Source organism: Phoca vitulina, unplaced genomic scaffold (assembly GCF_004348235.1).
Source record: "Phoca vitulina isolate PV1807 unplaced genomic scaffold, GSC_HSeal_1.0 scaffold61, whole genome shotgun sequence".
Taxonomy (NCBI): Eukaryota; Metazoa; Chordata; class Mammalia; order Carnivora; family Phocidae; genus Phoca; species Phoca vitulina.
Genome location: NW_022589764.1, coordinates 8,701,353 through 8,721,589, shown reverse-complemented (window position 1 = coordinate 8,721,589; position 20,237 = coordinate 8,701,353).

The following is a 20,237-nucleotide window of genomic DNA, read 5'->3' as shown; positions in this document are numbered from 1 at the left end:
TCTGAAGGGAACTGGTCTGTGTACATTGTAAGATGTTTAGCAACATCCCTGGCTGACCTCGACCACCAGATGCCAGTCGTGCCCTCCACCCGGATGTGACAATCAAAAATGTCCTCCCGACATGGCCAATGTCCTCAAGTTGGGGACAGGAGGATCATCCCCTGTTAAGACTTACTAGTATAGGTTAATTCTTCTGGCTGTATTTCAGCCCAGAAAAGTGAAAAACATTTGTTCTGCTCAAGTCTCATCCACTAGGATGATTTCCCTTCTCCACCGTCTTTCAAGGACACTCCAGACTCGGGGGGGTGGGGGGTGTATCTCTCATAGCCTGCTCTCAGCTGGAACCAGCACATCCCAGAGAACCATCTGGAAGCAGGCCTGCTCAGCCATCTGGTCTTAAGGAACTGCCCATGAGGCATAGATTGAGGGAGAGAAGGCAAGAAGCAAGAGAATATGTCACAGGGTCTGAGCCACCTGCTCAAGCAAGTGACATGTGCCTTCTGGGGTTTCTCGATCACAGCCTCTTAGGTACCGTCTCTGCTAGATGACAGGTTACAACTGTATGTGCTTGACTTTATAGGTGGGCGGGTCAGATCGCGCCCAGTCCATGATGGGCAGCTGAGGATTACGGAGTCAGTTGATGTCCGCTGGTCAGCTGTGCCATCCCTACAAGGACCAGCAGTATTCCCGAGGCTGTTTCTTAGAAAGGAGAGTAGTTATATGCAGCGGAGGTCATGGCTTTGTTCCAGAGCCCTAGAGTCTGTGCTATGATTCGCCCACTGGGGTTCTCTACAGCATTGCTGTTGGCCGTGAACACTTGATCACCATGGGGTCCGTTAGGGGATGAGGCCCAGGGGGTCCCACTCACAACTGGAGGCCTTACTCATTCCTTGGTAAATAAATGCATTGGGAAAGCACACCCAAAGAGCACATAGGTTGCCTTCAAAATCCAAACATCTCAGCAAGTGTCATGCTTCTTTTTTTAGGTAAAATGATGTATTTTTCTCTTTGATGGGGTGTCCTGAAAAGTGCTATACGGTCCCCCGAAAATTCACCAAGGTGTCAGGGCCCTGAATATTCGTGGAGCTTTTTCTCCCAGGTCCGTGTCTTACTGAGGCAGATGCAATCAGCATAATGAGGTCAGTAATGAGGTCCGGTACGGTGTTCTGTGGCATCTCTGCCAGGTTTATTATGGCAGAGAGCAGGAAAACCGGCAGGAGGAGAGAGCACCTGTTGGCACTTCTGGACAGGCGCAAACTGTTTCTGGTGGTTCTTACAGATCGACGCAGAGAACCAAAGTCTCCCACCAGTGCCCAGAAAAGGTGTTTCATCAGCAGCGGCAAGCAAAGGGACCTGTCAGTTGTAAGTTGACCGTGACCCACTGCCTTCCGGCAGCATGCCCACATCTTCCGTGTAGGTCAAACAGGAGAGGGTCAAGGGCTATCTTAGGAACCTCCTCCCTTAAACCTCTCAAGTCCCTGATAGCACCACCAATCTCTGAGATGCCCCCAGAATGGACGATTCATTACCCTTGATTTACTATCATAGTAGGCAGGGGGAAATTCCAGAACTTTCACCTTCATCCCACTTCCTACCAAAAAAGCATTCACTTCAAGGCAGGAAAGCCAACATGGGGCCCCTGCCCGCTGCCAAATGGAACTCTTCCAACTATGCATGGGAAACACACACAGGTCAGGCCCACGGACCCACCAGTCCCATGGATATCCATGCTTGGGACAAAACTTTTCTTGTCCTCTGACCTCCACAAGCCTCCGCCTTGACTAGAGGGCCACCATGGTATTTTCAGGTCCCCCAAATCGGTGACAACTCAGAGCCAGTGCCGAGTACCCTGAATGATGAAGGTATTCCTGTCCCCCAGTGATTAGATGGGAATAGACGTTTCCTTGCCAGACAAGTCTTTTTGTCCCAGGGCACAGCCACCCTTGGGAAAGGTCACAGACCCTTGGGGGAAGTCTGGAGGAGATTTACAAGAGACGACCAGGGTAATACACAGGGTCTTTTCTCAAGGGGGCTTGGCTCACCTTTAGCCGAGGGGTTCCAGACCTGTGAAGTGGCTCAGATCTGCAAATTCCATGAACAGCTGTGACCGCTCTATGGTTACCTAAGGAATTTTGCCTCCAAACAAGTGTTTTTTAATAAAGTTAATTTGGTTGAGGTGTATTTTATGCACAGTAAAATTTAATTTTATAATTAAATTGGAATTATAATTCCACGTACAGTGGAATGACTTTTCATAAATGTATCCTCCCTGGTTACCACCCCCACCATCATGATCAAGACACAGAACATCTCATCACCCCTAAGAGGGCCCTCCTGCCCTCCCTAGCACACCCCCCACCCCCCAAAGCAGCTATCGTACAGCTCACTTCAGATTTAGTCTGTCTATTCTTAAACTTCATACAAATGGAATCTCATAATATGTACAATCTTGCGTCAGTTTACAACTTTTTTTTACCACCGAGCAGTATTCCGTTCTGTGACTGCACCACAAAATTTGTGTATCCATTTTCCTGTTAACTGACAGTCGGATTGTTTCTTGTTTGGGGCTACTATGAATAAAGTCACTATGAGCCCTGGTGAGCATTTCGTGGACAGAAGCTCTCATCTCTTTTGGATACCTAGAAAGGAGCGAAGCTGCTGGATCACAGAATGAGTGCACACTTAACATTAGAAATTTCCAACCAGTATCCCACATAAGCTGTACGGTTTTACAATCCTACCGGCCAATGATTTTGGTTACCGGAGCTGTGAATGTACCCTGTCCATTCTTTCTGCTGCCCATGCTAGAGCTCCCACCTTACAACCTGCCCCCACCGACCTGGAGCAGCCCGAGTGGACGTCTGCTCTTGGCACACACACACACACACACACGGTTTCACACCCCTGAGTTGGGCACGTGCACGAAGCACAGTGCCTGGTATTTATACACACCTGTGCCGCCTGCCCCCCCCCACCTCATGCCTCCCGCCTGTTCTCTTCCTCTTGGCGGCCGAGCTTACACCTACACCTACCCTCCGCCCTGGCAACCTCACGTGTGTCTAATCTCCTGGCGCAGGTGAATGGCGTAGGGATGATGTTTGCCAAACATCTGCAGCAGGAAAGACGAGCTTAGAACCTGACAGCTTAAGTCCACCAATGGAGCAGACAGGTCCCTCTGGCAGAGTACTGGGTGACAATGAAGAAGTCTTGGTGCTGGGCCCAAGAGGACTTTGTGTGGACCAGGAGAACGTGAGTGAGGACGCTGGTGCCCAGACAGATGTCCCTGGTGCAGCCCATCACCCTGGCTGGTGGCTGTCCCTTGAGCCCCACTGTTCCTCCTTCTCTTATCTGGGACCTTCTGTAATCTGTAAAGAACTTGACGTCCGTTCAGTCACTGGGTCTGCTCTGTGCCATGGGTGAACAGGTCAACAGTTGTGTTGCTAATGGGATGTCTGATCTAGAGGTGGCCATACATTCTGGGGACAATGAACGCTAACCTCAACAAAACTGTGCCTGGAAGTGTGTTTGGGTGTGTGGTTGTCGACTCATCTGCTATCAAAAAGGCTTTGTTTCTTTTGCAGGACTTTCAGCTTTTTTCTTAGGGTCCACAAAGCTGCATTTAAGTGGTAAATAAAAGACCCACATGATAGTAGGAAAAGAAAATACAGAAAGTAATCTTTTTTAGACTCAGTCTTGGAGGGCTTTTAACTGCTTTTCATTTACTATGTATTTTATTTTATTTTATTTTATTATTTTTAAAAGCCCAAGGGAAGGTATGTTTTATTTTTTTTTAAGATTTTTATTTATTTATTTGACAGAGAGAGACACAGCGAGAGAAGGAACAAAAGCAGGGGGAGTAGGAGAGGGAGAAGCAGGCTTCCCGCCTAGCAGGGAGCCCGATGCAGGGCTCAATCCCAAGACCCTGGGATCATGACCTGAGCCGAAGGCAGATGCTTAACGACTGAGCCACCCAGGCGTCCCTCATTTTCTACGTATTTTAAGCCAGTAAAGAAATCATGCTAAAGGTCCTGGGAAGTGTGAATTACACCCATCTCAGAGTGACTGAAATGGGGTATTAATATTTCCTTTGGATTTGCTACTAATTCTAAATCTGTTGATTAATAGTTTTAAATTTCTACAGTAGTATATATATTAATTCTGCCCTTCACACTTAAATCCAATTTGAAGCCATGTGTGTGTGATTTTTGTATGAAAATACACCGCCTGCCTCCAGATGGACAGACCTGCAAAGCAGTGTTTCAGCCAAGGTCAGCCACGTGCTGCCCCCTGGTGGTGGGGCTGCCACGCTGGGTCTGTGGCTTTGAGGGGTGGTTGAACCTTACACTCTCCTCTCTTTAGATATCAGGAGCGCCAGAAGATCCACAACAGGATTTTCAATGTTTTCTTCCTTTTTATACAGGGCAGGGGGGAATCAGTAAATTGTCTTTAACAAACCAACAACTTACTTCTTTCAAATCCAATGCCTTGACCAGTTGATTCTGCAGGTCTAGATTTTGCTTCACTTTGTGACCCTTGATCAGAAACCTATAACCTACCACAGTGCCCACAAAAGTAGTTAAATCAGAAGTTTATGGGGCGCCTGGGTGCGTCAGTCGGTTAAGTAGTGTCCAACTCTTGATTTCGACCCTTGAGTCTGAGACATCAGTGTGATGTTGAACACGTGCTTAGTTCAGGATCATTCGATGGAGCCACCCCACCCTCCACGCTCAGTGGGGAATCTGCTTGAGATTCTCTCTCCCTCTGCCCCTCCACCAACTCGTTCGTGAACGTACTCCCTCTCTCTCTCTCTGTCTGTGTCTTTAAAATAAATAAATAAATCTTTTAAAAAGTTTAGACTTAACGCTTGACACTTTATTATAAAATAAAGTCCAGCCTCTTTGCCACCACCAAGTGGTTTTGGCATATACCCAATCCATACATTTCGCCACTGAAAAATAGGAATGAATAGTAACACGAAAGGCATCGACCTCAAAAACAACTTTTTCCTTAAAAATAATCAACTCCATTAGTTAGATGTTTTTTGTACCATGTGTACAAAAAGCCTTTTCTAGGTGCCTCAGGACTACCACCATGAGGAGTATTTCTATCAAAGGAAAATGCAATAGATATAATCACAAACTGCTGTCACCAGAGGAAAAATGCTTTCAAGGTGGTTTTCATAGCCTCAAGGTTAGGGCCTATTTGAATATTTTTGGAAGCACCTCTCCACGTCTTCCCCACCCTGAGAAAAACCCAAGGCTCTTGGTTAATGCCCATGATTATTTCCTGCCACGGCTAACTGCGATTCTGGGAGCCATTGTGACAGATGCTTTGTGACCTCAAAGGAAAAGTCACCGGGAACCCACTGCTGGAGGTGTACTGAGGCCCATCAGCTCTGGACGCTGAAGGATGGACAATGAAGAACTGTGAATGAGAGGGCTAAGGGCCCTTGGACAGAACCTGAGTGTGATCTGGAATGTTGGTTGGTGGTCCCCATCTGAAAGCTTTAGGGTAATAGTTATAATGATCCTTAGTCTTTCCCTTCTGTTATGGACTAAATGTCTGTGTCCCCCACCCCACCCCAGAATTCATATGTTGAAATCCTAACCCCCAGTGTGATGGTGTTTGGAAGTGGGACTTTAAGGAGGTGATTAGGTCGTGCAAGTGGAGTCCATGGTGGGATTAGTAACCTTATAAGAAGAAGCCAGAGAGCCTCCTCTCCCAGTCTTTCTGCCTGTCTCCCCCTCTATACCTACCCCACCACCACCATGTGAGGACACAGCAAGAAGACAGCCATCTGAAAACCAAGAATAGGGCTTTCATCAGAGACTGGATCTGCTTGAACTTGAGCTTAGATTCCCCAGCCTCCAGAACTGAGAGAAATAAATGTTTGTTGTTAAACCCCCCAGCTACGGTATCTTGTTAGCAGCTGAAAGGGACAAAGACACCTTCCAAGGCTTCAAGAAGTGACTTTACCATTTTCAGTCTTTCAACTCCTGAGATAGCCTTCAATAGTGTCACTCAAAAGTATGCATGGCATAATAGTGGAAATACTTATTCTTTTCCATTTGAAAATTTAAATATTGGTGATAAATTTTCTGGAAAAAGAGAAACAATCCCTGGGCGGGGTCCCTGTGAAGGTAAGGAGGGAGGTAAGTTGACAGGTCCACCAGGATTCACCTCAGAGCACCCCTGGGATGATGCCCACACATACCAGGGGTGTAAACACAGACTGTTAGTGTGTCCAGGCACCCTGCAAGACCATTCCTCAGATCCAATTCATGGATCTCTGTTGGAAATGAGTCTCAGTGATCCAGAGTGAAGAAGGAGTCCAGATGCCAAGCTTATACTGAAAGGTCAGCTGAGAAGTTGGATGGTTTGGTTGGAGAGCTTGCCTGAGAAAAAGTATGGGAGCCTCCCCTCCTACGGTGAACTGAGTAATATGAGTCAATCCAACCAATCTATCCAACTGGAAAAGCTACATAAAATATAAGAAACATCCGCTAAAAGACATCAGATTATCAACAGGATTACAAAGAATGACATTTGGGGCCATTTTTAGTCTAGGGATGACTACCAATTCTACTAGAGTGGAAACATCAAAGTTTGGGATCCATCAAGAATAAAGGCTCTAGGAACCCCTGGGTGGCTCAATGATTAAGCATCTGCCTTTGGCTCAGGTCATGATCCCAGGGTCCTAGGATCGAGTCCTGCATGGGGCTCCTTGCTCAGCAGAGAGTCTGCTTCTCCCTCTGCTTGCCACTCCCCCTGCTTGTGCTCTCTCTCTCTGACAAATAAATAAAATCTTTAAAAAAAAAAAAAAGAATAAAAGCAGTAGTGGGGGTGAGACACTCTTTGGTCTGAGAGATCAAAGGATTGCTTTCTAGGAGAAGCAAGAAAATTAGTCTTTATAGGGACTACAGCCTGGCTTCAGTCATCAGAGTGGCCCAGGAGACCTCAATTCCTGAATTGGATTAAAGGGATCTTGGATGCCATGAACCTGCCAGAAACAATCGGAAATTATCCGTAAAAAGACAATAACATTATCCTATCCTTCAAAGTATTTCTACAAACAGCTTTGCACATATCTGACTAACAATAAAAGATAACCAAGCAGTCAAGAAGACAAACCAACACAAATAAAAACTAGCAGAAACACTAAGCAATAGAAACAGGCCCACACAAGTTCCAGATACTGAAGATACCACTCACAGATTCTTAACTAGTGATGTTTACTACTTTCAGGGAGATAAAAGACAAGACTAAGATTTTGGTGAATTTGAAACTGGTTTTTTTTTATAGCATAAATGAAAGAAGCCAGATTCAAAAGCCTATATATTGCATGACTCCATTCACATGACATCTGCCAAAGGCAAAACTGTAAGGACAGAAAACACATCAGTCATTGCTGGGGTTGGGGAATCACGAAGTGGCTGACTTCAAAGGGGAATTTTAGGGCGATGGAACTGTTCTGCCAGGTACTGGGATGGTGGATACAAGACTCTGCATTCGTCAAAACCCATAGAACTGCACATTGCCGACTGCACTGTATGCAAATTTTGAACACATAAAGGAGGTTGGGGGATCCCAGGATGGAATGCAGACTGTAACCACAGACTCTGACCATATTACAAATGTATGACGTGGCCTCTGGGAAGAGGGGGGAGGGTGGAAAGCAGCTGACCTAAGTAACTTAGGAAAATGGTGTTTTGACCGGAAACTGAAAGACTGCAGACATAAGTAACAGTACTTAAACACTGCTCCAGCTTCTCACGAGATAAACAATTATGAAACTGCTTCCCACGTATGCTGGGATTGAACAAACAGGTGACCGCACGGTGGATGGCGGGACCTGGCGTCTCACTGTTGGAGAGGGAGGTTACAGATCAGTAGAGGGAGGCGGGAATGAGTCCTTCCTTAGGGGCTGCCACAGAATCTGAGATATCTGTGTGAATGCATGCTTAGCTCAATGTGTGCACAGAGGGCCAGATAGAGAAATTATGAAGGGTATGTATGTGTAAATGGGCTGGGACACAGACATGTTTCCTGGGTCCGTCCCCTGGGAGGGGCTAGAAGCAGCGACACCCCAAGAACAGGGAGCACACCCAGCACCCAGATCTTGGTTTTTAAATACCATTTTCCAGCAAAAGGAATCAGGGTTCCTTAGAGAAATGGATGATTCTAGGGCGTAGTAGTGGCCCGGACTGTGGCTTCTCTGGCTCCAGGCATCAGGCCGGGATGGGAAATGAAGGAGGTAGCACACATCTCTGCTTCCCTCAGCCTGTGTCATGGGAAGCTGGGCGGTGCAGGCGGCTGGAGGGGAGTCAGCTGCCCAAGACGGACAGCTCTCTTTGCCACCAGGATACAGAGGTAAATGTCCTTTACCACATTTCTGCGAGTGAACTTGTACATACATCCCCTACAATAAGAAGTAGCATTTAAGAGACAGTGGGTAGAAATACACATTTCCTCATTGGTGGCCAAGAACCTTTCTTCTTCCTCGCACACTTACTAGTATACACTACTGTACTAACACTGAGTTTAATAGTTTTTGTGGACAGTACAGAAAAAGGATTTCTATAAAGAAGAATTCCATAAAATGTTAGTGTAGAAGCCCCTAAAGACGGCCGGATTGAAGATTTTGCTAATACACAAGATGTTAAAGAACACATGACTAGAGCAGAAACCCCCCAGCTGTGGAACAAACTTGGATGGAAAATCACCAGTGGCGTGCCCGGCGATGCTACGCCCTGACTGGGAAGGGCGTGAGCCAAGACTTGAATCAGTGCTGTCATGATTCCAAGTGAGACTATCACTTCTGGCCTCTCTTCTCATAGGCTTTATATAAACAAAATGCTGGACTTTACCTGAAAGCTGCAAAAATCCATGCTTTGGATAAATGTCCTAGTCCATGCGGGCTGCTACATAACAAAGCACCACAGGCTGGGAGGCTTATAAACAATAGAAATTTATGGCTCCCTTGGGCGCCTGGGTGGCTCAGTCGTTAAGCAACTGCCTTCGGCTCAGGTCATGGTCCCAGGGTCCTGGGACCGAGCCCCGCATCGGGCTCCCTGCTCCGCAGGAAGCCTGCTTCTCCCTCTCCCACTCCCCTCTGCTTGTGTTCCCTCTCTCACTGTGTCTCTCTCTGTCAAATAAATAAATAAAATCTTTTAAAAAAAGAAAAAAAGAAATTTATGGCTCCCAGTTCTGGAGGCTGGAAGCCTGAGAGGTCAGGACAGCAGCACAGTCAAGTGCAGGCCTTCCTCCGAGTTGTAGACCTCTCACATCCTCACAAGGTGGACGGGCGGGGAACTCTCTGGGACCCCCTTACAAGGGTGCTAATCCCATCATGGGGCTCCACCCTACTCCCAAAGACTCCAGCTCCTAATACCATTATTTTGGGGATTAGGATTTTCGCATATGACTCTTGGGGGAGGATGCAAATATTCATAGACCGTAGCAATACATTCAAAATAAACTGTGTTAAAATTTTCAACAAGAAGAAAAATTAAGACCTCTTATTTGAGAAGAGAAAAGCCCGTGCTTTCTCCTTCGTTCCCCCCAAGGTAAGATCTAGAGGTAGTGACGACATTTTTCTCATTATGAATCCTCTCAGGACATTGTATAGCCCGTGGCAGGTACAAAGGGAGAGAACGACATTCTTCACTTTAAGAGATTGATTATGAGCACAACCCTTCCTAGTTGAATGCTGTTCTCCTTTTACTTCAGTAAATCAAAATATAAATCAAAGGCACAGATATTGTTTTTAATATTTAATTTTTTATTTTTTTAATGATTTTATGTATTTATTTATTTGAGAGAGAGCCAGAGCAAAAAGGGGGGGGAGGGGCAGAGGGAGAAGCAAGCTCCCCACTGAGCAGGGAGCCCAACGCGGGGCTGGGAAAGGCAGGAGAAGACAGAGCCGGGGAAGTGCTTTGTGACCAGGGACTAGCTGAGGTCTGGGCACTCCCCATTCACAATACTCTCAGTAGCTCCATGGCTAGGCCTGCTGGTAGAAGCTCAACTCTGGCCCCTCCCACCCCAGTGGTCTCTGGTGAGTTCTGGTTCTCTCATCCTCTATAACCAGGTGCCCTTACCCCAGCCACAGGGGCATACTCCTCCATGCAGACCACTGAGGTTTCCCTGAGCCTGGCCAAAGCTCATTATGTAAAATTTCAACTCAGATCCATCCCATAAAAGCCAGTGACTCTACCCACATGTGTGGGCATCGGGGAGATTTTGACAAGATAGGACCAGAGCTGCCTTGATGCCCCCTTCCCCCATCTCCACACCAGCCTTCAAGGACCTAAAGCCAGCTGCACTGGTCTGCATGGATCATCAGGCCACCTAATTGATCAAAGGTTTGCAAGAAGCAGCCATTAGGGTCTGCAATGGGCTTGCGATGCTCCTCCTCCTGGACCATCTTCAGAGAGCTATAAGAGCTTGGCCTCCCCGGGAGAGGAATACACCTGAGGATAGCCCTGGATTCAATCCCCTCCTCACCAGCCACACCCTGTGGCCCTTTCCTGCTCTAAGATGGCCTCCTGGAGGAAAGGAAAAGGCTGGAAGAAAAGATTCACCGATGGGTCCAGCATGAAGGGCAAAGGTTAGTAGTCCTGGGGTAGGGGGGTGGTTTGCCCCTTCCAGATCCAGCAGGTGTGTCCTCCCCCTGCACTGGCTCGGAGCCGAACTGCAAGGCCAGCTGATGCTCCTGGGGGCCTTCTATACTTTCTGACCACCCTGCTCGTGAACTGCAGAGCCCATGCCCCACCCTGGCATGCAGGCTCCCCGAGGACAGGACAGGGCTCCCCAGGCACCGCCTCGTACCACCGTCTGGGCCGGAGTCGAGGAAGTGCTCAGTGAACATCTGCTGAGGGAGGAGCACAGAGAGGGAGAAGGAGCCCCTGGAGTGGGCACGCTTCAAGAGCACTGTGCTGGACAGACCTGAGAGCACCACTGCTGGGAGGACTGAATTGTTAGCATGTGCAGAGCTCGCGAGGCAAACGGTGCCCGGGGTGGGGAGGGAGCACACCGGGAGCTATGTCCTAGCGGGGCAGACGTCCTGTGGAAGAGAGGGCTCGCGGGCCTCCATGCAAGCATACGGCCCACCAGCCTCTCTCCAGTCGGCTACTTCGCTGAAGAAAAGTGAGCCTCCAGAGAGAAGGATCTGGGGAGGGATGGCAGATTTAGAAAGAAGGAATGAAGTACAGCTGCCTAGTTAAATGTGAATTTCCAATAAACATCGAACAGTTTTTAGTTTCGTTATGTCATGTACAATATTTGGGACACACTTCTAAAAAATTTTTCCATTGAACTTCCACTCAAATTTAGCTGGTGTCTGAGTCTACTCAGACTGTTGTAACAGAACACCACAGCCTGGGTGGCTTATAAACAGCAGACATTCATTTCTCACAGTTCTAGAGGCTGGGAAGTCCCGCGATCTAGGCACCAGCAGTGAGAGCCCCTTCTTCCTGGTTCATAGACAGCTGTCTTCTTCCTGTGCTTTCTCATGGCAGAAGAGGCCAGCCTGCTTTCTGGGGTCTTTTATAAGAGCACTAATCCTATGCATGAGGGCTCCCTCATGACCTAATCATCTCTCAAAGGCCCCGTCTCCTAACACCATCCCACTGGGGATTAGGATGTAACATGAATATTTGGAGAGGGGGGGACATAAGCATTCAGTCTATAACTAATCGGCATCCAGTATTTTCTCTGGCAACCCTAACCTGCTGACTCCTGAGGGACGTGTCCTCACCAACCACATGGGCAGAGGTGGAAGAAGGACCCTCCCCCACTTATGTGGCCATTAAACCATTATGAAAACTCCATCCCCAGAATTCATGACCCAGTGTCCTCAAATCTGACTTGCCTGAGCAGAGGGCCTTCTCTTGAGTGAAGGAAGCAAAGCAGGGAGAAAAGGAAGGGAATGTGGAACCTGCTCTGGCAGGCCTCCTGGCAGGCCTCCTGGCAGAGGGGGCCTTGTGGGCCTGAGCAGCCCAGGACTCATTGGCTGACGTGCCCAATGGCTCCGTGCTCCGGAGGGGCTGTCTACCGCTCAGATTCTCTGGACCCCACAGCCCCTGGAACACTGAGGCTACTCCCCTCTGGCTGTGGGAAATTATTTACTTGGGTCTGAAAAATGGGTCGACGGTCAGAGCAGAACTAACCCTTCAGGGGCCTCAGGCCTCACAAGCAGCGTCTGAGAAAAGTCGCCGAGATCCCGTGCGATGAGAGCCGGCAGCAGGCAATGCCCATGTGTCTGCAAGCGCCTGTGTGTACATGTACGTGTCTGTCAGTATGTGTGTATCTGTCTGTCTGTTGGGGGGGGTGTCTGTGTGCACCTGTGAATGTCCGTTAGGGTGTGTGTGTGTCTGTCGGTCCATGTCTGTGAGCACCTGTGTGTCTCTGTGCCTGGCGGTGTGTCTCCATGTGTGAAGGTGTCTGTGGGTCTCCGAGGGCGTACATGTTTGTGCCCACGTGGGAGGGCACGTTTCTGTCGCCATAGCACGCCGGCATCTCTGCCCTTGAGAGGTCAAGGGGGGAAAAACAGGTCATCTTTGCGTGTCTCCCAGTTGCAGGCCAAAATTCTCATGAGATCCCCTTACTAGAAGGCATCCTGGGGGCACCTGGGTGACTCAGTCGGTTAAGCATCTGCCTTCAGCTCGGGTCATGATCCCGGGGTCCTGGGATCGAGTCCCACGTCAGGCTCCCTGCTCAGCGGGGAGCCTGGTTCTCCCTCTGCTTCGGCTTGCAGCTCACGCTGCTTGTGCTCTCTCTCTCTCTCTTTAGGAAAAAAAAAATAGAAGGCATCCTGAGGGGGTTTCCCTTTGGTCTTGGGGCACCTGGTGCCTCCCCTCGCAGCTGCCTGAAGCCCACAGCAGGCAGGAGCAGGCAGTGTGGGAAGGTTTGAGGTGAGTCGCTCTTAGCTCCAGCTCAGACAGCAAGTCGGGCCAAGGCTGCTTGTTGGCCGTGCCGTGCAGAGCTGGAGTCTGGGTTTGTCTGGAATCCCCGGTAAATAAACAGGAAATTCCCAAGTGGCTCCTGGAAATGACTTGCATACAGTAGGGTGAAAGTGGATAGTCTTTAGGAAAAACAGGGCTCATAACTCACACTTTCTTCCCAGGCTCATTTTTTCCCAAAGAGATGTTTTTATAAAGTTGTGGATGGATTTTAAACACGTATCATAAAAGGACATGGAAAGCAGGCTTAAAGGGGATGGAATCTTGATTTAGTTCAAGGAAGCCGAGTGATGCAGGGAATCGGGGTGCAGATACCCACCCCCCGCGGCCATAGCCCCTGCCTGCAGTGTGCCGTGTGTCTTCTGGATGTCCAGGCATGTGTGAGCATGTCTGGGGATACTTAGGCCAGCATTTTCCTACACATGGGAGCTTACAGAGCACATACCAAAATATCTTGATGCACAGAATCCTGCTTTCCAGTGGCAGACACATGCCATTGTGTGAATGGATGAAGCTGTACTTCAGCTGTCCCATGTTCCATGGGCTTTAGGTGTTTTCCTGACTTTTGTCACAAGCACCGTTGCCGTGAACCCCTTTGTCATTTGTTTTCACTTGACGGTGAGTCCATTTGCAGGATTCAATCCTACAGATGGAGTCACTGAGTTGCATGTATACAAACACATGTTGAGTGATGCTGCTGATGCCGTAGGGAGTGGAGGTGGGCAGAGCCAAGAGTGGCCAGACACAAACCACATGGCCACCGACCTCAGCCACACACCCCAGTGGGGAACAGAGGAGCAGGGCCAGCATGCCCTGAAGAGGTGACAAGTGCTGCCCACCCCCAACAGTACCTTAGGGGGCAAGGGGAGAGAGGAAGACACTCCAGCATGATTCTTCAATTTCTGTCTCATTCTCCTCGAGTTCCAGTTCATCCCTCCCAAGTTGGCCCCATAACCAAGTCTGTCTTCTGTGTCTCACATTCCATACCCTGCCTATGCCAAGCCACCCAGGACAGGGGGCTGCCATGGGTGGATTTCCTCAGCCACTGGAGGTCTGGGACCCACCTGCAAACCCAGAAGGTAGCTGAGGCCTCCCAGCCAGGACCCAGCCTTCTACTGCCTCGTGGGCATGTGGGTGAGCTCCTCCCAGTGACTGAGGACTGGCTCCACTCCCATACTCACCACTGAGTGTGTGCAGGGTGCAGACCAAACCAGACCAACCGTGAGTCCGACACACTGTGCCAGTAGAGGGACCCTCTTCTGAGACTCGGGGGCTCAGGCCCCACATGGATAACAAGATGCCTGGTCTGGGCCCCACTGCCTAGGGTTCTGCCTTCATCCTGCTGCAGCCCAGAAGCTGCTTACACAGAACACAATGACAGCTCTTGAACCTCGCACAGACGAAGCTACGTTTCACTCAGAAACTTCCTCCTACAGTACCTGAGTTTCTGTTGTACATTCAAAGAGCGAGGGAGTCATTAAGGTGAATAATCTGCTCTGTTAAAATTTGGAGACAATCATACAGAGTATGTTCTCTGCCCATGATGGAATCAAACTAGAAATCAATACCAAAAACACAACAAGAAAATCTATAAAGACTGAAAAGTAAACAATACACTTCTAAATACTCCATGCATTAAAGAGGAAATCTCAAAGGAAATTTTAAAATACACAGAACTGAATAAAAATTGTGACGGCTTAGGGCGCCTGGGTGGCTCAGATGGTTAAGCATCTGCCTTCGGCTCAGGTCATGATCTCAGGGTCCTGGGATCGAGTCCCGCATCGGGTTCCCTGCTCAGTGCAGAGCCTGCTTCTCCCTCTCCCTCTGCCACTCCCTCTGCTTGTGCTCTTCTGTCTATCTCTCTGTCAAATAAATAAATAAAATCTTAAAAAAAAAAATTGTGACGGCTTATTTTATCTATCAGCTTGACTGGGCTGAGTTGCCCATATATCTGGTTAAACATTATCTCTGGGTGTGTATGCAAGGATGTCTCTGGAAGGGATTAGCATTTGAATAGATGGGTTCAATAAAGCAGAAGGCCTCCCCAACGTGGGTGGGCACCATCCAATTCATCAAGGACCTGAATAAAACAAAAAGGCAGAGGAAGGTTGAACTCACTCTCTACTTGACTCCTTGACCTGTAGTGTTAATCTTCTGACCTTGTTGGTCCTGGTTCTCAGGATTTCTGGCTTAAACTGGAATCTATAGCATCAGCTCTCAGGTCTCAGATCTTCCAACTATACCTCTGACTGTCCTGGGTCTCCAACTTGCAGACAACAGATCATGGGACTTCCCAGCCTCTGTAATTGCATGAGTCAATACCATATACAAAATCTCTTTATATATATATATATATATATACATATATATATAGAGAGAGAGAGAGAGAGATAGTTGGATGATAGATAGATAGATATAGAATATCAAAATAGAGATATAGTATATAGGATTTGCCCATGATCTATTTATAGTTAGATGATATAGATATATAGATATTCTATTGGTTCTGTTTCTCTGGAGAGCCCTGACCAATACAAAAAAAAAGAAAACACAGCCTATCTAAAGAAGCAAGATGTAGCTAAAACAATGTTGAGAGGGAAATTTACAGCATTAAATTCTTATATTAGAAGAGGTGAAGGACTTCCAGCATGACAACATGAGGAGTTCTGTGGACTTGCTCCTCAGTGAAACTACTGCGAGACATAAAAAAACAACTTCTTAATGTGTCGGGTAGTGATCCCAAGGATATATAGCCAGTGAAAAAAACATATATTCAAGAAAATCTACTATAACTCAGTAAGGACAGTGAGAGTTTGTAGTATTTAAACCAAAACCTGCTTCATCCGTCCTCCCTCCCAACTCAGGAAGACAGAATCTCCATTCCAGTTGGTGCAGCCAAGAACACATTGCTCTTTTCTCACTGGGGCTCCCACTTGGAGACCTACAGAATCTTCCCAGGAAGGACAGGTCAGCACTTCTTAGCCTACCTCCAGCTGCCTGAGGCTAAGTTCTAGGTGACTATGGCCGAGAGGTGGGAGATCCCTTCTGCACAGCCCCCACTCATGGGTAAATTTTCCACTTTGGACATGGTGCTACTGAGAATACAGGGACCCCAAATACCTTTTTCCCACCTTGGAAGGTGGTGGTTCCATACTAGGAAAGGCAAACAGAAACACAGAGGTCACTGCCCAACCCCATCTACCAGGCACCCAGCTCCCAAAGTATGGATATCATCTGAAGAAAAGTACATCATTTTCCCCACCCCACCTCAATAGCCAAGGCTCAGAGATTTTGCCTGGTGGGAAAGCAGAGAACTTGAGAAAGAAACCCTAGGGGGAGTCTATGTAGTATCAGAACAAACATTGACACCTAGAACCACTCCTTGAAAGGAGACATAATTTGATTGGATGAGTCTATAGAGTAATTGTTAAGAATAATATAGCAATTAGCCAGCAATTAGTGGACCATAATAGCTGGGTGGTGTCAGAGAAAGAGACAGTCAGAAAAAGCACTGCCAAACCCATGGTCATTACAGAGTGACTGTGGGTATACCCAAGGCTGTCCCCAACTCTATTACAACAATATCAAAGGCTTAACACAGCAGGGGGGAATAAATTCTACAAAAATAATTCAACCATTCACTAAACAAATAAACGTGCCAATAACAATAGCAAGCCTTTTAAGGGAGTTGAGTACCAGTACCCAGAGTTGCTACAAGATATTATCCAAAATATCCCAACAAAAAGTAATGAAACATGCAAAGAAACAGGAAAGCAAAACCCATACACCAGGAAAGAAACAAACAATAGAAACTGCCTGTGACAGTGACTAAATGTCAGATTTAGCAGAGACTTTAAAGTGGCCATTATAATATGTTCAAAGAACAAAATGAAACCATGATTAAAGAAGTTAAGTATGATGACAATGTTGCATCAAATAGAGAATATCAATAAAGAGATAGAATTTTTTTTAAAGCACGTGGAAATACTGGAGTTGGCAAGTAACATAAAGAAAATAAAATTTCCACTAGAGAGGCTCAACAGTAGATTTAAACTGGCAAAAGAAAGAATTTTAACAAAGCTAAAGATAGATCAATAGAGAATATGCAAACTGAAAAAAAGAGAAAAATAAACAAAGAAAAACAGAGCCCCCAAGATATGTGGGACACTGTTAAGCACAGCAATATACATGTACAGTAGCACCTCCCCCTCAACCCCTCCGCCATCCATGGGGGATCCATTCCAAGATGGCCCACTGGATACCTAAAACTGCAGATAGCACTGAACCCTATATAAACTATGTTTTTTCCTATACATACATACATACCTATAATAAAGTTTAACTTATAAATTAGTGTAGTTAGAGATTAACAACAATAACTGATGATAAAATACAACAATTATCAATTTACATGAATGTGGTCTCTCTCTCTCTCCCTATCTACTGTATTGTACTCACTCCTCTTGTGATGATGAGAGATAAAATGCTTATGTGCTGAGATGAATGACGTAGGCATTGTGAAGTAGTGTTAGGCTACTACTGACCTTCAGTGATATGTCAGAAGGATGATCACCTGCTTCAAGACTGCAGTGGAATGTAGGCAACTGAAACAATGGAAAACAAAATTATGGATAAGAGGGGACTACTGTAATGGGAGTCTCAGAAGGAAATAAACAAGGAAGCCATTATACTGAGGTGGCTTCTCTGCCTTGATAGCTTGTGTAAGCAAATCAAAACCTAAGCTAGAGTTAGTTTTATAAATGCACTCATTTCCGAGAAAATGAAATTTAAGAACAATCAACCACAAATAGGTAACTAGGTTTTCCCAAATAAGGCAACTACATAAGCCATAGTGAATCAAATAATTTCTTTGCTCTACTTCCATATCTTCTTTATAAAAGTCTTTCCTCTGACTTCTGTCAGCAAAGCATTCCTGACTACTTTTGGTTTGGGGCTGCCCAATTCAAATTGATGTTTGCTCAAATAAACACTCCAGGGCGCCTGGGTGGCTCAGTTGGTTAAGCGACTGCCTTCGGCTCAGGTCATGATCCTGGAGTCCCGGGATCGAGTCCCACATCGGGCTCCCTGCTCAGCAGGGAGTCTGCTTCTCCCTCTGACCCTCCTCCCTCTCATACTCTCTGTCTCTCATTGTCTCTCTCGTAAATAAATAAAATCTTAAAAAAATAAAAAATAAAAAAAATAAAATAAAATAAACACTCCAAATTTTTAATGTGCCTCAGTTTATTTATTTATTTATTTATTTATTTATTTATTTATTTTAGAGAGAAAGAGTATGGTGGGGAGGGGCAGAGAGAGAGGGAGAGAGAGAACCTCAAGCAGACTCCCCAGGGAGTGTGGTCTTGATCTCACCACCTGAACCAAAATAGAGTCAGATGCCAACTGAGCCACCCAGGCACCCCTTCTCAGTTTCTCTTTTAACAAAGGAGAAGAGAGAGAGAGAAAGGAAAAGGAAAAATACCCAAAGAAATGATGACTGAAAACTTCCAGATTTATTGAAAAATTATAATCTACACATCCAAGAAGCACAAGGAACTCCCAAAATGCTGAAAACCAAAAACAAGTAGAAAAATTTGAAAGCAACGAGGGAAAAACAATGTATCACTTACAAACGAACCCCAAGAAGATAAGCAGCTGACTCTCATCAGAAACAATGGTGACCAAAAGAAGTGGGCTAATCTATTCAAAGTGATCAAAGAAAAGAACCATCAACCTATATCCAGGAAAGCTCTCAAAAATGGAAGGTGAAATAAAGACATTCCCAGATAAACAAAAAACAAGAGAATTTGTTTCTAGCAACCTCTCCCCCGTACAAGAAATACTAAAGGAAGTTCTTCAAGATGAAAGTAAGTGATCCCAGGGGGTAACTAGAATTTACACAAAAGACAAGGAGTGTTAGTAAAGATAATTATGTAATTATATTGTTTAATTGTAAAAGATCCTATAAAATGTCTATTTTTCATTTTTTTTTCTTAACTGGTTTAAAAAGCAATTACATAAAATGATATGTATATAATGTATAGTTGGACATATATATAATATATACATTTTAGATTCAAAGATACAACTAGATTGAAAGTAAATGGATTTAAAAAATATACCCATGTAAAGAGCAATTTCAAGATATTGGGGTAGCTATATTAATATCAGACAAGCTATACTTTAAAACAAAAAAACAAACTGTTATGAGAGATAAAGAGAGCCTCAGTACAGATCAGCTTGCAGATATCTACCACAAAGGAACTCTTACACTCAGCTGGAGCTCCAATTTTTGCAATTTTTGCCAAAAGAACACCTCCAGATTGCCTGGTTTGGAGGCCAGCAGAATTTAAAGTTGTGGTCCCAAAGGACTATATATATTTGCATATCTTAAAAGCTGCTGCCTGAAGGTCTAGCTTTCAATCAGCCAGAAGCTAGGTGCTAACTGAGACCCCTCCTTCTGGAACACTCACAAGTGTTGGCACAGCCTCAATAACTGGGACAAATTAAGAATAAATCAGGCTGACTAGACAGTCACAGAAGTTCAAGAGACAACCAGAAAGTAGGGCAAAATTAAATGATAAGTTTCATCACCTACACAAGGCTACTCCTTCAAGACTGGGATAGGTGGTTGTTTTAGCTACTGTATAGAAACCAACACAGAGGGGCACCTGGGTGGCTCAGTCATTAAGCGTCTGCCTTTAGCTCAGGTCATGATCCCAGAGTCCTGGGATCAAGCCCCACATCAGGCTCCCTGCTCTGTGGGAAGCCTGCTTCTCCCTCTCCCACTCCCCCTGCTTGTGTTCCCTTTCTCTCTCTGTCTCTCTCTGTCAAATAAATAAATAAAATCTTTAAAAAAAAAGAAAGAAGGAAACCAACACAGAGAATCAAGCAAAATAAAGAAACAGAGGAATATGTTTCAAACAGAAGAACAAGATAAAACCTCAGATAAAAACCTTAATGAAATGGAGATAAGTAATTTATCTGATAAAGATTTCAAAGTAATGGTTATAAAAATGCTCACTGAACTCAGGAAAATAGATGAACCCAGTGAGAACTTCAATGAAGAGACAGAAAATATGAGAAAGTACCAAACAGAAGTTACAGAGCTGAAGAATACAATAATTGAACTGAAAAATAGAGGGATTCAACAGCAGTCTAGATGAAGCAGAAGAATGGATTAGCAAGTTGGAGTACAAGACAGTGCAACTCACCCAATAAGAACAAAAGGAGGAGAAGAAGAAGAAGAAGAAGAAGAAGAAGAAGAAGAAGAAGAAGAAG